Genomic DNA, 13,403 nt, shown 5'->3' on the forward strand with positions numbered 1-13,403 from the left:
CTGAATCTTAGTTACTTCATTAGAGCAACAGAGACAATAATGTCTAACTTATAGAATTATTAAAATAATGAATATATGTGAAGCATAGCACAGGATACTGTACATATAGGCACCCAATAAATGTTGGTTGTTAGATGCCTTAGTTACTATAGTATGGACAAAAAGATGACAAAATTAAATTTCTTTAAATATTTTAAATATTCCAAAGTGAGGATTTTTATCACTTTAAACTGGTTTTCCTTTCGGAGGGCCCAAATTTATAAAATTTGCTCTAGTTAAAAACTGTGATGCTAATATAATAATGACTTCTCTTCTTTCTCTTAAAACTGTGGAAATGTGGTTTTTATAAAGAATCTTGGATAATCATCCCAAAGTATTACATTGAGGTCAATGAAAAGTTATAGCATGTTTGGTTCCATTTTATATTCTTTATTATGATAACTACATTTTTCTACTCATATAGTCCTGAGTAATTGTATCTATACCTAGTATGACTTTGATTATAGGTATACATTGATTATTCTGAAATTTTATTCCTCTTTCTTTTCTTGAGCTCTTGGTTCATATATGGCTATTATCTGATAGCCATATATATGGTTCATATAATGGCTATTAGATAATTCTCCTGATTACCTCCAGGCATTTCAAGTTCAGTACGTTCCCAAATGAACTCATAATTTTCCTCCTCAAACCTGCTCGTCTTGTATTCTTTATATATGAGTTATGTCGTCATTCACTCAGGTGACCAAGCAGCAAGTCCTGTATTCCTCCATATCCTTTAGCTCTCATTTTTGGTCATTGAGTATTACTGTTCTATTGCTTAAATATCTCTCAAATTAGATCCTCAAATCTCCTAGGAAATTGTTATGGCTGGAGAGGTAGTGTGGTATAATAGAAAAGTTGTCTCTTACAGGCCTGGGTTTGAAATTCTGCTTTACCTCTAGTTCATGTATAATTTAGAGCTAGAAATTGAATGTTTCTGAACCTCAATTTCTTCACTTGTAAAATGGGTTGTACAAAGATTAAACTGTCTAATGCATATATAACAGGTGATTATCAGTAAAGGCTAATCCTCTTTCTCTTTCCTCTCTTCTTCCACTACCAAGCTATTCCCATTGAAACTGCTTTAGCTAAGGCTCTCATCCTATTACACCATTTCCAGGTCATTGCACTAATCTTTTAAATCATCTACATTTCTCTGTTTTCTCAGCTTCAGATCAATCCTTCATATTGTTATTATGTGTCTTTCTAAAACCAAAATCTGATTATTGTATTCCCACTTATAATGTTCACAATTTCATGTGAGTTTTCCAATGAGTATGGGGTCAAATCCAAACACCTGCCTTCAACATCACTTGCTATTCCCCTGTTCCTTGTGCTCTAGCTACACATTACTGCTTGCTTTGCCTTAAATACACTAGGCTTTACACACCTCTGTGTATTTCCATTGGCTGATCTTTCTCTCTGTCTTTTTCTGTTGTGTAAGGAGGCAAAACAAAATATAGGTAGGCTACACTTTTACAAAAATGAAAAACAGAGTAGACGCCATGTTCAAGTAAAGTTAGAACATGTTTTCATCAGAAATAAAGACTAAATAAATTGCCTTGGAATCCCTGAGACATACTATGGATCACCCACAGGCTCACAGAAGGAAGAACACTTGTTAGGTCTTCTCTTTTCCCCATTTCCACTTTAATCCAAAGAACAGCATGTGCAGACAGAGTAGGGGAAGAAATACTAACATTATGTAAAAATCCTGGTAATAATGATAGCTAATATATATTGAGTCCCTGCTGTGTATGTAGAAAATATTTACCTATCAGCATATCCTCAAGTAAATTCAGTTCTGTGAAATTTCCTGTTAATGAGAAAGTATTGGTTCCACTCAACTTATCTGTACTGTAAACACAGATGAAATCTTCAGGATCTAGATACCCTCCCCAACAAGTATTTTCACTCTGTATAGGCCTTCAGTCTCACCATCCTCCATCAGCCAAGTCCAGGAATTTTAGTGAACAAGGATAGAAAACAAGGGCCCTGTTCCTACAGAACAGCATAGTTTAAAGTGTAGTTTAGGGACCACCTATATTAGGATCACCAGTTTCACTTGTTGAAAGCATAGTCCTCAATCCTTACCCATTGAATCACAATCTCTGTTGTTATTAGGCTTCTCAGATGATTCATTTGCATCCTAAGGATCAGGCACCTTGAGTCTAGGTGACATTCCTGTTCATTTGTGTGTCATCACATGCTAGGTGCTGAATATACAGGGTTAACAAGGTAAACATGATACCTCTAATGTATAGAGATTATGATTGTCATGAATTCATCTAGCATGAAAAACAAGGTCAATCTGTATTGCTACATTGATTTCATCTTAAAATATCTATTTTTTTATGAATACCCTATATAGAAAAAGTGCATCAAAGCTAGTATTTTTCAAAACAATTCATGTGTCCTCCTCAGTAACACAAATGTAGTAAGGGCATGTGAAAGCAGTAAGTGCTATACTATATAAATACTTAAATGCAGCACTCTGAGAAATATAAGACGATTTTTTTAAACAAATTTGTGGCTCGATTCATCATCAGTTAAAAAAGAATTTATAGACAAGTTCTTTAAGAAATATTTTTAACAATTTAACTTCTTATGAAACATCTCATACTTCTAAACATACATAGTTTTAAATGGCATCATTTAAAACAAACATAATAAATGCTTTTGGTGTTTTTAAGTAGATACGCATGTTATTTTCTTGCTCAAAGTAGGAGAAATAAAATATGCTCTTAGGAAAACTGCTCCTCTTTGGGTATATTAAATAGAAGAAGAATTTCAGTTTGTCTCAAGGATGCCATTTTTTTCAGTGTTGGGTATTATTGAACCACAGCTTTCTTTTTTTTCTTTTGGTACCCAGAAATATGCTCCTTTCAATTTTTACTGTAGAGCTCAAAATGTGTTGGAAAGTGCTCCAGAATGGGGAATATCAGGAAACTCTGGAAAAGCTTTCATTAACATAAATAAGAACTGGCTCACCAAATAGTTACATGCTTTAATGTGTTTCTGCCTTAACTACACTTGAGACATTCTGAAATTTTAAAGTAAGTCTAGACTCTGTATCAGAGAATTCTATTTTTGTTAAGCACATTTTACTGAGATTTTTTCCAGTTCATATGCCAGATACACTGTATTTCAGAGTTAGTTTTCTCAGTTTCTTTTTTTACTCTATTTCACTCTGAGACCCGAATTATTACACGAATTCCCATAATGTGATTGATGATCCTAACAGCACCCTTTGTGAAAGAAGTAAGAAGTGGAGAGTTATATTTAGAAGTTGAAAGAAATCATAGAAAGAGAAAAAAGCTGGACAGTCTTGACATATGACAGATCATTTCTGTCAATTAAAATTGCTTGACAGGGTTAAGAAAGATTAATGTAAAATGTTATGTAGGTAACATATTTGAAGTAAAATTTCTCAAAAATTATATTTTCATTCATTTAATAAATGTAGCATTTCTACCATGGGCAAGCGCCTTCCTTCCTTCCTTCCTTCCTTCCTTCCTTCCTTCCTTCCTTCCTTCCTTCCTTCCTTCCTTCCTTCCTTCCTTCCTTCCTTCCTTCCTTCCTTCCTTCCTTCCTTCCTTCCTTCCTTCCTTTCTATCTATCTATCTTTCTATCTAAGAAACAAGGAAGATACTCAGGGATTATGTTTTTTGGCCTCTCCCTCTTCAAGAAGTTAAAGCTCTAAAAGGAAAGATAACATAACTACACAACTAACTATAAAATAAGGCAGAATAAGTGTTCTTTCTTAAGAGTGAGAGATATACAGAGGGTGCCAAAAAAATGTATACATCTTTTAAGAAAAGAAAACTGTATTAAAATTGTAATACTCAATATCCACCAATGACAAAAAATGAACACAAGTCACATTTGACTTCTGCAATTACAGGAGGTGCTCAAAGTGGTTACCATCAGCATCCAGGCACTTCTGATTACAGTGAATTACTGCTTGAGCAGTGTTGACTAAAGTGTCCACTTGTATACATTTTTTTGACACTCCCGGTATTTTGGGAATTTCTGAAAAGGGCAAAAACAGGGAGGATCAGGCACTTGAGCTTAGCTTTGAAAGATGAACAGGATGTTGATAGATGAACATAGGGTGGGAGGTCACTTTGCAGGCTGAGTGAACAAAAGGTTTAGAGTTGTGAGAATCAGTGGCAGTAAACTTTGTTGATGAGTCATATGATTGGAAAAGGATCGGTAACTGTTCCCACAATGTGTTTGGCACTGTGTTAAGTGCATTACACATGTAATCTAATCTACTTCAATCAAAAAATATCAATAGGATTGCCCCCATGTTACTGAGAAGAAAACTTAGAATTGAAAAAGTTAGTTTCCTTGCCTAAAAGCACAGAGCTGGTGAGTAGAGGAGTCAAGATTTAAAGCCATGTCTCAAAGCCAGTATTGCTTCTATTATTACACCATGGTGCTAAAATAGGAAGACTCTGTAAGGACTTTGAATTTCATTTCATGGATAGTGGGGAACTGTTAAAAGTTTATAAACAGTGTTGTTTCTTTAGGAACGCAGAAGCTGTTTATTGGATGGATTAGAGTGGGGAGAGAGTTGGGTAAGAAAATTCAGTTAAATTTTATAACATTCCAAATGTGGTAAAATGGTGTTGGCAGAAGAAATGGAAAAAAATGGGCAAACTATTCTGTAGACAGAATTCAGAGAAAGTGGTAATCAGATGTGGAAGATGAGAAATAAGAATATTTTTTTTTAATTTCAATTTAAAAGTTCAATGATTTAGAAAATTTGGATGCCATTAACTAAAACTGGAAAATCAAGAGTAAACTTGAAATTTGGTAAAATATAACGATTGTATTGATTCTTAAAAATCTATAGCAATAGTTTTTATAAGAATTAATGTATTGTTAAGTTCCTAAAAAACCCAAAATATTTCCATTTCTCAAGAGGAGAGAAACCACAGGGTGCAGACTTGGAAAATGAGTTTATAAAATGATTGTGATCTCCTTCAGAATTTTTGATGTGGTCCCAAGGTAACAATGACAGTAGATTTCCAATGCATTATTAGTTTAGTATTTAGAAAACAGAGGGCAAGTGTTGAGGCTTTATTTATTATATTACTTAAAATTAAGAGAGTTTGTGAATGCATTATATTAAAGAAAACTGGGAGATTTGTAGTCCTCAATTAAATGGTGTATCTCTGGAAAGAGTTTATAACAGTAAAAGAAAAATATCTAACAGTCAAAATAATCTAATTAATTTTGTGCTAGTGTTAGTATCAAATGTATTAAACCTTTTACTGATATTATTATTATTATTATTATTACTGGTTAGGTAGTACCTTTTTTTTTTTTTTAGGACAAAGTGATTTTTAAGCCATTTAACAAAAATACAAGAGAACAAATCCACTTTATTTACTTTTCAGTAAGTTTAAATCCTTGAGGGGTACAGCATTACACGGATGCTGTGTCCTATGGCTTTAGCAGGAAAATTGCTTCAGAATTTGGCATGAACCATGCCACTGTTTCCATGAGCACGAGTTACCTTTCCTCAGATTACTCTGGTTTTGTTCGGTTTGCCACCAGGAGTCATGGTGCTATTCTTTGCCTTGTATACATACGCACATCTCTTGCCTAGATAGAATTCAGTTTCATCTCGAGCATAAACACCTTCCATTTTAAGAAGAGCTTTGTGCTCTCTCTGGTTCTGGAGACCCGCTTATAACCAGCAAAAATGACTTTGGACCACAGCCTTCCAGACATATTTATAGTTTTAAAAGTCTTGTTCCCAGCAGGCCTCTGCAGGCGCCAAGATAGGTAGTACATTCTTGATTGATTTGTTTTCCATCACAATATTTAATTCATAGCAAAAGTATTGTTGCAGGGATCAAATGAGATAAAATATGTAAAAATTCTCTAAAAACTCAGTGAGAGGTGCTAAGATAGGGCTTCAGCTTGAAAAGATGGATAAGTCAAGGTTATTTATAATTACCAACATAAAGTGTTGAGTCCCTGGGCAAAAAGAACCAAAAAATAGTACATTTAAGTAGTCATCATCCACAAATAAGCTATTGTTTGACTTTGAGTCATCTTTAAAGGTCATCTAAACTCATAAACATGCACTTCCAGCCTAGTTAACTTGTGTTTCTAATTAATTATCATTTAGAGGTTTCGGTTTTATTTGGATTATTTTTCATCCAAGATTTTCTTGTTCCCTCTTTCCCAATTTAAGATTCAAGACACTTCATGCATTTTAAGATAACACTCACTAGAAGAAACTCTTTAAGAACCCTCTGACTAGAAATTGCTTTTTACCATTGCCAATCTCTTTCTTTATAGAAATCAGAGTGAACTTTATGTTCCCATATTTTCTTTCTTTTTTTAAATTAGTTTCAGGTGTACAAAACAATGTAATAGTTAGACCTTCATGCCCCTTACAAAATGATAACCCCCCTCCCTCAATCCACTACCCCTCTGACATTGCACAGTCGTTATATTTCCGCTGTCTCTATTCCTTATGCTGTGCTCCACTTCCCATGACTATGTGTGTGTGTACATATGTGTATAATAATGAATAATAATATATATATACATATGTATATAAAATTATAGTTGACCATTATTATTCAGCGTCAGCTTCAGGTGTACACTGCAGTGCTCAGGCATCTATACCATCCATGAAGTGGTCTCCCTAATAAGACATGTGTCCATCTGACACCCTACAAAATCTTTACAACATTATTGATTATATTGCAAACTGTCTTTTGTATCCCTGAAGCAATCTTGTGGTGACTGATTGTGTTTTCTAATCCCCTCACTTTCTCCCTCATTCCCACCCTCCCACACCCCCCGGAATATTACTTGGCCATAAGGAAGAATGAAATCTTACCATTTGCAATGATATGGATGGACCTAGAGAACATTTTATGCTAAGTGAAATAAGTCAGACAGAGAAAGACAAATACCATATGATCTCACTTATATGTGGAATCTAAAGAATAGAATAAATGAACAAACTAATCAGAAACAGTCTCAGAGATATGTTCCCATATTTTCTGACTTTCATACAAAGTGAAAATATAATACATCAGACAACAAAACTCAAAATCAACTTCATGATAATGTTTTATAAAAACAGTGGGATTAGTTACAGTTTCAGATACTTTTGAAGTTCCTAAAATCTTGTCTTTTAGAAATCTATTCTATAAATTCAATTTATAGACAAAAAAAGCCTTACAGATAAATTCAGAGCTTTTTCCTTCCACACAAGTATTTTGTCTTTTTTTTTTTTTTAAATCTAGGCTGCCCAATATCCACTCTTTAGTTATAAGTAATCAATTTATTTTTTATTAGGCTTTTGATAAAAATTACCTCTGATTGCAAAAATATTGATCTGCTACCCAGATCACTAAGACAATTCCTTTGATTATTCTTTGTATTTTTTAAAAAAATACTACCCTCATATAATTAATATTTGACCATAACATCTCTTTTGGTGATATGAATACAAACATTGCAGAATATTGTATCAGTTTCCTGGGAAGTTTCAAAACGCTTCCTTCCCATCTTTGTCCAAGAGCGAGAATGTATATATATGTATGTGTTTCTCCTACCACATTGCAGTTAGTGTGCAGGTGTTAAACTTTCTTGGAGGAGAGATGTGTACGTTTTTGGTTACTTTCAACCAGAGAGGGTGGGTTTCCCAAAGGTTCTCTGCGTTAGGTGCTCTCTGGAGTAACAGCACAACTACGTGGGGCCTGCCGCAAATTCAAAACCTCTCTTAGAATCAGCACACCTACATATAGGAAATCTATTCAATGCATTTTCTGAACCTCCTTGTCTACGTGTTGTACATTCCTATTTTGCTGTTTTCTTTTCTCTCTCTCTTTTTTTTAGGATAGAAGAAGAAAAAGTGATTTAAAAACCAAACCTGCATTTCAGCATCATATTAAATGTATTTCCTTGCCCATCTGGTATCTTTATTTGAATGCATCTTAAAGTCCTCCTGTTTACTTTTGTATCTCTTCTAATACTTTGCAAATTTTGTTCTTGTGTAAATTCACAGCATTTGGGGCATTATTACAACCAATACTTGTATAGTGCTGTATATTGCTGTCTTACGCTTTTAAAACACGATCTCACACATTGTCGGGGGCCGAGGCCAGGCTACGGTCACAGCGTGGACTGAGCCAGCGGAGCAGGCAGTGGGCTGCGGGAGCCGGTTTATCTCGGCTCCTGAAACCCAAAGGGTACACCTTTTTCCAACTCCACATTCATCTCTTAAACCATGTTGGTAGTCTGATCAGGGTGTGAAATTGGACAGGTGGGAGTATTTTCACCATGGAAATTGGCAAATATTACAAATCAGACCCTTTTCTTTTCTTCTGGAGAGTCAGTTGTTAAATATTTACCAGCACACCCAGTGTTTGTGGATGAAGTTTCCACAGCTATCACCTTCCTCCCCTGGCACTGTACCACACCACTGCCTGGGTTGTCTCTACCAAGAACAGACTTTCCGTGATTGTTAGTGCTGTAGCGACATGTGCATGGGAAGTCAGACCAGAACATCAAGTATCATGGAAAAGGCAGGCCCTGGACTCTGAAGAGAGGGAAAAAAGGGATTACCTTTCCCTGGTACCTATTGAAGTTACATCTGAAGCTTAAAAAAAAAAAAAAAAAAAAAAAAAAAAGAAGACCCGAAAAACTCAATGCCCCTAGAAATGGATAAATTGCACCGTTAATTACGCCATACGTAATCATTGATCCACATGCAGGTAACCACATGCGGAGGCACTCATATGGTCATGTTTACAGAAGGTGAAGTTTGAGTTTTCAGTAGAATGAAATATAATTTGTGTTTTGGATGTGTATTGGGAATCCACATTTAATCTCTGACTACACGGCCAAGTCTGGAATGCATGTGCTCAAATTAGCTCAAATTCTAAATCTGTAGTACCAGATTCCTTTGTTTTTACTACTTATAGTTTGACATTTCTTCACAGTCCAGGCAATCATTACCAAATATTCGAGGTGGGAGTATTAGCAAATTCCAAATATGTTCTGGTAACAGCCAAGTCATAAAACAAATATTTTAACCCACACACATTGTATTCATTATCGTCTAAAAAAAGAGAGAACTCTTGATATCAGTCATGTATATTAATGATTAAACAATTCTGAAACCCCTCTGGCACTTATAAAATCTGTGTAGCTTCTCTGTCTTGGCAATATGATTTTCTATCTTGAGCAGAGACATATTACATAGAGGTCGAAGCTGTGTGGTCTTTGTGTATGAAGCAAATACCAAAGAAAAGAGTTGTTTGTGTGTTGCTTTTTCATAATTTGTTTAGTTTTGTTTTCAGTTTTTCTTTTTTAAAGGAATATTGCCCACACCAAATTATACTACTTCAAAGTCCAGTGTTGATAGCTGGCATCCATGCAGACCACAAAGGAAGGATGCTATTTAATCTACTGAGGTCAGCCTTTCCCAGCACACACTGCCCCTTACCTCACCTTAGCCATTTTTCTTAGTCTACTTCCTTCTAGTGTGGTTCTCCCCGACTCAAACATTGCCCATCCTGATAGATTTCTTCAAGACTATCCCATCTTCAGAAATCCTCCCTGATTGAACTATTGACAATGATCTTTTCTTGTCCTTACTACGTGGCCACTTAGAGTCTTTCTTGTCATGTGGCATAATAGTAGGTCTCTTTCTTCCCAAAAGACAATTCATTTCTCATAGGTAGAGAGCTGGCAACTTATTTTTTGTGTTCTTCTCTCCACAACTACACAAAAGAGCTATGTACAATACTAGATACGGGGTAGGTATGCAGTCAAACTTTTGATGCATTTTATTTAGATTTGAAAACTATTAAATAGACATATAATTCCTTAGTCATTATTAAAGTTACTTTAAAAAGTTGTGGCTTATTTGACATCATGTCTATTTTTCAATGCAGACTTGAGGTGTTCTAGGAAACTCCATATTTCATGCTCTGACACTTCACACTTAATGCTAAATGTCTTGTCTCTGTGAAAGAACCATGCACTCCTATTTCACTTGGTCATAGGAGATTGATTCCTGCAGATATGCTGACTAGAAGAGTTTGTGCACAATGTATCCAGAGAGTACCAACACAGACTATGCACATTCTCAAGGCATCAAAAAAGTAAGGGTAATCTTGATGTTTTTTTTTTTTTTTGAGGAAAGGTTTTAGTACTTGATTCATAAGAGATATCACAGAAAAATCCTGTTGAATTTCCTATGCTAGTTATTGTATTGAATTCATTTAAAATCAAACAGTTGAGAGCTCACTATCTGTATGTATATCGTTATTAGGGCATACTGATTTATGTAATAGCTACAGCTTTGAAAAATTGATTATTCTTTTTTTGTGTGCTTTAACTACATATGAATGCATGAAAAAGGATCCTATTATTTAAAATATCTTGCTGAAAATTCTTTCCAAAAAAAGCATTTTGCAGGATGAATAGTAAGCCCCTACATATGTCTACTAAATTTAGATGTTCTCAAATGAGGTTTCTTAATATGGGGTTGTTCTGCAATCCTTTCTTTCCTCACACTGGCTAGAGATCCAGCCTTTGTCCAGAAATATCTTTAATCCAGTCCAACAGTTCTCTTTTACAACACGGGCAAATATAGCTTACAACTCTCTCATCATTCTATTTTAACTTTGTGTCTCCTGATTCCTTATGCTTGATCCACTCACTCTCAATGGTACAGAACTGGAAAGCATTGGGAAGGAAGGTAAGGGCAGGTCACGGTGACTCTTAACAGGAGGAAACTTACCTTTGCTCACAGATTCTATGACTGCTCTCTTTACCTCCTTCTCCTGTTTAACTTATTTTGCTTTCGATTAAGTTAAAACACAGCTTTGAAAGATAACAAATGAGATATCAGAATATAAAAGTAGTTTAGACTAGTAAAGATGTTGGAATGTATAAAGGGGAGACTGTATTAAGGAAGATTACTGATAAATGATAAATTTGATATTATATTCAAAATAAATAACATTTTCTTCACCAAACTTAGGCATTTATACATTTAATTTTGGCATATTGGAACCATGCTGTGATAGATACAGCACTATCAGATTTTCTAAGTATAACAATATGTTGAGATGTTCTAAGAGATTGTGTCCTAAAATCACTCAAAATAGGTTGGGGATCTGTATTAACCATTTATGCAAATATAACCTATTTCAGGAAACAGGTACACTCACCTACAATCCTCAGTCCCCATCACCTTGCTCTGGGGCAGCTTTCCCCAGCTACTGCCTGGACCAGTGAGATCATGTCTTCACTGATCTTGCCTCTTGCCGATCCATCTCCCACACTGCTAATAGAAGCTTCTATCTAAACCTTTCAGTGGCTCCCCATCCCCTACAGGATAAAAATCAGAACTAAACTAGCCACGCAAGCTTCTTTATGATCCGGCTGGCCCTTGCCTATATGTCTTGTTTCTTCTCCTGGAAGTCTGCCTTGTATATGCTCCAAGCATAGTAAACTAAACTCAAAATGCCACCTGTTTTATGCTTCTGTGCCTTTCTTACACAGTTCCTTCTGCCTGATTTTCCCTGTCTTGCTGCTATGTTGCTATGAAGCGTTCATGATGTTTGTAGAACTGATGTTGGGGAACTAGGCAAGACAGTTTCTGTAGGGGGAAAGTTATACTTATTTACTAAAGCTCTATGAGGAAATAAGCATGTAGACATCTTTTGTTTTGGACATTCAATTATTTGATGTGGTTCAAGAAATAAGTTTTTGTTTTGTTTTGTTTTATTTTTAAGTCACTATTATGATCCTAGGACAAGGCTAATCCTTTTTATTGGGGAGGTGAGATACTTTTTAAAATTGGGCCTTGAATAGGTTGTAAACTTTTTCCACTCCCAAATACCTGTTGTATAGAGAACACTTTTATTAGTATCATTGGATAATTATAGTGGTAAGTCCCATGAGTGATAGGTTGGGCAGGGCAAGACTTCCCAAGGATAGAGAGGAAATATCAGAATCTCCATAGTGTATGTATAGTTTTAAAAAGTCCCTGTGAGTCTGAAAACTTTTTCTGTGAAGGATATTCTTTGCCAAATAATTCCTGTCCCCACCACACTCCAGCCTATCATCCTGAGAATCACTGGTTAAAGAAAAAGAAATTCAAAACATGGAATTAGTTCAAATGAATACACTCGTACATTTTGAATGAAAAGTGAGATTCCTCAGGGATCAATAAAATGACCGAACTTAGTCAATATTTTCTAACAATGAGAATGTGTAGTGAAAATTCCAAGTTTGTAGATTATATTATCATCTTTAAATTAGGGAAATAAGCAAATGATGATAAAAGGCAGAACATATATATGTAGGCAAGCAGAAAACTGGCAGATGAGTTTGAATGTTATATATTTTGTAATAAAATCTAAATAATATATATAAGATAAAGGGCTCTGAATGATAATGATAACTTCCTCACAAAAAAGGCACCAAAAAATCACTTTGGATATTTCTCTAAAGATATTACCTTAATATGCAATTCTAGCTAAAAGACTAATAAAGTAATGGGTATCTTTAGGAAAAAAGTAAGACACAAAAAAACATATTAAAATAGTTCCGTGTAAACAAGCTGGTATATCTACTTCTGGACTACAGATATCATCCTCTTTGCTTAACATTAATAAAGACTACACAGTACGATAGAAGCATCCTGGAATTAGAATGAATGAATGAATGAATGAATGAATGAATGAATGAATAAGTGATGTAAGACATACATGACATAGAATGATGTAAGACATACACCCTGGAATTAGAATGATTGAATGAATGAATGATGTAAGACATACATGACAGAGATTAAAAAATGTGGGCTATCATCTAGAATAATAAATGTTTATTCAGGTGAATGTTGAGATGTACTATATTCAATGTCTATAATATCATAACCATATTAATAAGAAGAGAGACTTTTTGGTTAATTCACGAAATTAGAATGAGCATGCACTTCTTAATGTGCTAGGAAAAAGACAGATAAATACATGTGCTGTTACATACAAACAGAAAACATACGAAATTGGTACTCATGTTAAGTGTTGCATGCTAACAATGTAAAAAAGTTCAAGAGAGGTTTAGCCAAAACCAAAAAAAGAAAAACCTAAAACTGGTTAGTAAACAAGAAATGTTTGGAGTTCTCTCAACTCCTTTGAGTTGGCATCATAAAATATAACGAGATGAACTATTGTTTGAATGAACCATGATGTTTTTGTGCTTCTTATCTAATTAGATAAACTCCAAAAACGTAATGAAAATTAGAAGGATATTCAACAAGTACTTCTGATTAACCAATCTTCTAACCTTAGCTCTTC

General features: G+C 34.7%; 2 protein-coding genes and 1 pseudogene across 3 annotated transcripts in view; 1 reads left to right on the forward strand and 2 right to left on the reverse strand.

Annotated features, from left to right (window-relative positions):
- Window positions 1–13,403, reverse strand: part of FAM227B (family with sequence similarity 227 member B) — a gene marked incomplete at its 5' end in the record, with an annotated part of 186,650 nt that overhangs the window by 94,170 nt on the left and 79,077 nt on the right. The window lies entirely within an intron of this gene.
- Window positions 1–13,403, forward strand: part of FGF7 (fibroblast growth factor 7) — a 73,859-nt gene that overhangs the window by 29,069 nt on the left and 31,387 nt on the right. The gene's annotated exons all lie outside the window — the stretch shown is intronic.
- On the reverse strand, window positions 5,456–5,787 carry LOC308498291 (large ribosomal subunit protein eL33-like; annotated as a pseudogene). The gene has a single exon. The product of its transcript is annotated as a large ribosomal subunit protein eL33-like (transcript).

The sequence above is a fragment of the Rhinolophus hipposideros genome, assembly GCF_964194185.1.
Source record: "Rhinolophus hipposideros genome assembly, chromosome: 5".
Classification (NCBI taxonomy): domain Eukaryota; kingdom Metazoa; phylum Chordata; class Mammalia; order Chiroptera; family Rhinolophidae; genus Rhinolophus; species Rhinolophus hipposideros.